Source organism: Mirounga leonina, unplaced genomic scaffold, assembly GCF_011800145.1.
Source record: "Mirounga leonina isolate KUSES-001 unplaced genomic scaffold, KU_Mleo_1.0 Mir_200, whole genome shotgun sequence".
In the NCBI taxonomy this organism is placed as follows: domain Eukaryota; kingdom Metazoa; phylum Chordata; class Mammalia; order Carnivora; family Phocidae; genus Mirounga; species Mirounga leonina.
This window is the reverse complement of record NW_023270503.1, coordinates 8,742,965-8,748,964: the sequence shown is the minus strand read 5'-3', so window position 1 is coordinate 8,748,964 and position 6,000 is coordinate 8,742,965.

The following is a 6,000-nucleotide window of genomic DNA, read 5'->3' as shown; positions in this document are numbered from 1 at the left end:
GGTAGAAACATTAGATTGGCAACAGACCTATCCACAGAGACCTGGCAGGCCAGAAAGGACTGGCAGGATATATTCAGAGCACTAAATGAGAAAAATATGCAGCCAAGAATACTATATGCAGATAGGCTGTCACTGAAAATAGAAGGAGAGATAAAAAGCTTCCAGGACAAACAAAAACTAAAGGAATTTGCAAACACAAAACCAGCCCTACAAGAAATCTTGAAAGGGGTCCTCTAAGCAAACAGAGAGCCTAAAAGCAACATAGACCAGAAAGGAACACAGACAATATACGGTAACAGTCACCTTACAGGCAATACAATGGCACTAAATTCCTATCTTTCAATAGTTACCCTGAATGTAAATGGGCTAAATGCCCCAATCAAAAGACACAGGCTATCAGATTGGATTAAAAAACAAGACCCATCGATATGCTGTCTGCAAGAGACTCATTTTAGAACCAAAGACACCCCCAGATTGAAAGTGAGGGGCTGGAAAACCATTTACCATGCTAATGGACACCAAAAGAAAGATGGGGTGGCAATCCTTATATCAGACAAATTAGATTTTAAACCAAAGACTCTAATAAGAGATGAGGAAGGACACTATATCCTACTTAAAGAGTCTATCCAACAAGAAGATCTAACAATTGTAAATATCTATGCCCCTAACATGGGAGCGGCCAATTATATGAGGCAATTAATAACAAAAGCAAAGAAACACATCGACAACAATACAATAATAGTGGGGGACTTTAACACCCCCTTCACTGAAATGGACAGATCATCTAAGCAAAAGATCAACAAGGAAATAAAGACTTTAAATGACACACTGGACCAAATGGACTTCACAGACATATTCAGAACATTCCATCCCAAAGCAACGGAATACACATTCTTCTCTAGTGCCCATGGAACATTCTCCAGAATAGATCACATCCTAGGTCATAAATCAGGTCTCAACCGGTACCAAAAGATTGGGATCATTCCCTGCCTCTTTTCAGACCACAATGCTTTGAAACTAGAACTCAATCACAAGAGGAAAGTCGGAAAGAACTCAAATACATGGAGGCTAAACAGCATCCTACTAAAGAATGAATGGGTCAACCAGGAAATTAAAGAAGAATTTAAAAAATTCATGGAAACCAATGAAAATGAAAACACAACTATTCAAAATCTTTGGGATGCAGCAAAGGCAGTCCTAAGAGGAAAGTATATAGCAATACACGCCTTTCTCAAGAAACAAGAAAGGTCTCAAGTACACAACCTAATCCTATACCTAAAGGAACTGGAGAAAGAAGTAAATAAAGCCTAAACCCAGCAGGAGAAGAGAAATCATAAAGATCAGAGCAGAAATCAATGAAATAGAAACTAAAAGAACAGTAGAACAGATCAACGAAAGTAGGAGCTGGTTCTCTGAAAGAATTAACAAGATTGATAAACCCCTGGCCAGACTTATCAAAAAGAAAAGAGAAATGACCCAAATCAACAAAATCATGAATGAAAGAGGAGAGATCACAACCAACACCAAAGAAATACAAACAACTATAAGAACATATTATGAGCAACTCTATGCCAGCAAATTAGATAACCTGGAAGAAATGGATGCATTCCTAGAGATGTATCAACTACCAAAACTGAACCAGGAAGAAATAGAAAGCCTGAACAGACCTATAACCACTAAGGAAATTGAAGCAGTCATCAAAAATCTCCCAACAAACAAAAGCCCAGGGCCAGATGGCTTCCCAGGGGAATTCTACCAAACATTTCAAGAAGAATTAATACCTATTCTTCTGAAACTATTCCAAAAAATAGAAATGGAAGGAAAACTTCCTAACTCGTTTTATGAGGCCACCATTACCTTGATCCCCAAACCAGACAAAGACCCCATCAAAAAGGAGAATTACAGACCAATATCCCTGATGAACATGGATGCAAAAATTCTCACCAAAATACTAGCCAATAGGATCCAACAGTACATTAAAAGGATTATTCACCACGACCAGGTGGGATTTATCCCTGGGCTGCAAGGTTGGTTCAACATCCGCAAATAAATCAACGTGATACAATACATTAATAAAAGAAAGAAGCACCATATGATCCTCCCAATAGATGCAGAAAAAGCATTTGACAAAGTACAACATCCTTTCTTGATCAAAACTTCAGACTATGGGGATAGAGGGTACATACCTCAATATCATAAAAGCCATCTATGAAAAACCCACAGCGAATATCATTCTCAATGGGGAAAAACTGAGAGCTTTGTCCCTAAGGTCAGGAACACGGCAGGGATGTCCACTATCACCATTGCTATTCAACAGAGTATTATAAGTCCTAACCACAGCAATCAGACAACAAAAAGAAATCAAAGGCATCCAAATTGGCAAAGAAGAAGTCAAACTCTCACTCTTTGCAGTTGATATGATACTTTATGTGGAAAACCCAAAAGACTCCACCCCAAAACTGACAGAACTCGTACAGAATTCAGTAAAGTGGCAGGATATAAAATCAATGCACAGAAATTAGTGGCATTCCTATACACCAACAACAAGACAGAAGAAAGAGAAATTAAGGAGTTGATCCCATTTACAATTGCACCCAAAACCATAAGATACCTAGGAAGAAATCTAACCAAAGAGGCAAATAATCTGTACTCAGAAAACTATAAAATACTCATGAAAGAAATTGAGGAAGACACAAAGAAATGGAAAAACGTTCCATGCTCATGGATTGGAAGAACAAATATTGTGAAGATGTCAATGCTACCTAGAGCAATCTACACATTCAATGCAATCCCCATCAAGATACCATCCACTTTTTTCAAATAAATAGAACAAATAGCCCTAAAATTTGTATGGAACCAGAAAAGACCCCGCATAGCCAGAAGAATATTGAAAAAGAAAAGCAAAGCCGGCGGCATCACAATCCCGGACTTCCAGCTCTATTACAAAGCTGTCATCATCAAGACAGTATGGTACTGGCGCATAAACAGACACATCCATCAATGGAACAGAATAGAGAGCCCAGAAATGGACCCTCAGCTCTATGGTCAACTAATCTTCGACAAAGCAGGAAAGAATGTCCAATGGAAAAAAGACAGTCTCTTCAACAAATGGTGTTGGGAAAATTGGACAGCCACATGCAGAAGAATGAAACTGGACCATTTCCTTACACCACACACAAAAATAGACTCAAAATGCTTGAAAGACCTCAATGTGAGACAGGAGTCCATCAAAATCCTAAAGCAGAACACAGGCAGCAACCTCTTCGACCTCAGCCGCAGCAACTTCTTCCTAGAAACATCACCAAAGGCAAGGGAAGCAAGGGCAAAAATGAACTATTGGGACTTCATCAAGATAAAAAGCTTTTGCACAGCAAAGGAAACAGTCAACAAAACCCAAAGACAACTGACAGAATGGGAGAAGATATTTGCAAATGACATATCGATAAAGGGCTAGTATCCAAAATCTATAAAGAAGTTATCAAACTCAACACCCAAAGAACAAAGAATCCAATTAAGCAATGGGCAGAAGACATGAACAGACATTTTTCCAAAGAAGACATCCAAATGGCCAACAGACACATGAAAAAGTGCTCAACATTGCTTGGCATCAGGGAAATCCAAATCAAATCCTCAATGAGATACCACCTCACACCAGTCAGAATGGCTAAAATTAACAAGTCAGGAAACAACAGATATTGATGGGGATGCGGAGAAAGGGAAACCCTCCTATGCTGTTGGTGGGAATGCAAGCTGGTGCAGCCAGTCTGGAAAACAGTATGGAGGTTCCTCAAAAAGTTGAAAATAGAGCTACGCTCTATTTGATATGATCCAGCAATTGCACTACTGGGTATTTATCCCAAAGATACAAATGTAGGGATCCGAAGGTGTATGTGCACCCCGATGTTTATAGCAGCAATGTCCACAATAGCCAAACTGTGGAAAGAGCCAAGATGTCCATCGACAGATGAATGGATAAAGAAGAGGTGGTATATATATATACAATGGAATATTATGCAGCCATCAAAAGGAATGAGATCTTGCCATTTGCAAGGACGTGGATAGAACTAGAGGGTGTTATGCTGAGCGAAAATAAGTCAATCAGAGAAAGACATGTATCATATGACCTCACTGATATGAGGAATCCTTATTCTCAGGAAACAAACTGAGGGTTGCTGGAGTGGTGGGGGATGGGAGGGATGGGGCGGCTGGGTGATAGAGATTGGGGAGGGTATGTGCCATGGTGAGTGCTGTGAATTGTGCAGGACTGTTGAATCGCAGATCTGTACCTCTGAAACAAATAATACAATATATGTTTTTAAAAAAAGAAGAAGAAAAAGATAGCAGGAGGGGAAGAATGAAGGGGGGGAATTGGAGGGGCAGATGAACCATGAGAGACTATGGACTCTGAGAAACAAAGTGAGGGTTCTAGAGGGGAGGGAGTGGTGGGATGGGTTAGCCTGGTGATGGGTGTTAAAGAGGGCACGTTCTGCATGGAGCACTGGGTGTTATATGCAAACAGTGAATCATGGAACACTACCTCAAAAACTAATGATGTAATGTATGGTGATTAACATAATAATTTAAAAAATGGGATCTTATGTTAAAAATTCTTTGATAATTTACTTTGAATACATATGAGTATTCCATGAAAGGCTTGCTATACCACTGAATGGTCATCTAAAATACAAGTTTTTAAATTCAGTCCCCTGATGCCTTGGGGTTCTTTGGAAGTGTCTCAGGTGCTGGGTGCTGGTGGGAGGTGGGGAGGGGAGGGAGAAGAGAAAAGTCAGGTGGGGGGCAGGACAGAGAGCTGGCAGGTGAAGCCTGCATCTGCCACTACTACTCAACAGATCCACTTTTTATTTGTTCAAATATTCATTTCCCATGTAAAATTTCATTTAAAGGAATTCCATTGCCAAAAACAATTTTAAAAAAGGAAATTGGGTAACATCATTCTAACTTCTGCTTAATTTTGTTTAAAATGAAAAGAGCTTGTTTTATAATTATAAAAGCAACACCCACACAATTTTCAAGATTCAAACAATTCCAAAAAAAATATAGAGATAAAAAAATGGAAAGTCATCCATTCATCTTCCTACATAACATTTTGGAGTGTATGTGTGTATCAAAATGTACCGTACATATATTATGCCCCATCTTTTTTCCTTAACACAGCTTATTCTTCCCTGTCGTTTGTTGGTCTTTAAAAATATGATTCTTTTTTTTTCCCATTTTTTTATTGGTATGTTAATCACCATACATTACATCATTAGTTTTTGCAGTCAAATGCTCTACCACTGAGCTATACCCCCCACATCATTAGTTTTTGATGTAGTGTTCCATGATTCATTGTTTGTGCATAACACTCAGTGCTCCATGCAGAACGTGCCCTCTTTAATACCCAGCACCAGGCTAACCCATCCTCCCACCCCCCTCCCCTCTAGAACCCTCAGTTTGTTTTTCAGAGTCCATCGTCTCTCATGGTTCATCTCCCCCTCCAATTTCCCCCCCTTCATTCTTCTCCTGCTATCTTCTTTTTTTTTTTCTTAACATATATTGCATTATTTGTTTCAGAGGTACAGATCTGTGATTCAACAGTCTTGCACAATTCACAGTGCTCACCATAGCACATACCCTCCACAGTGTCTATCACCCAGCCACCCCATCCCTCCCACCCCATCCCCCACTCCAGCAACCCTCAGTTTGTTTCCTGAGATTAAGAATTCCTCATATTGGGCACCTGGGTGGCTCAGTTGGTTAAGCGACTGCCTTCGGCTCAGGTCATGATCCCAGGGTCCTGGGATCGAGTCCCACATCGGGCTCCCGGCTCAGCAGGAAGCCTGCTTCTCCCTCTCCCACTCCCCCTGCTTGTGTTCCTGCCCTCGCTGTCTCTGTCTCTGTCAAATAAATAAATAAAATCTTTAAAAAAAAAAAAAGAATTCCTCATATCAGTGAGGTCATATGATACATGTCTTTCTCTGTTTGACTTATTTCGCTCAG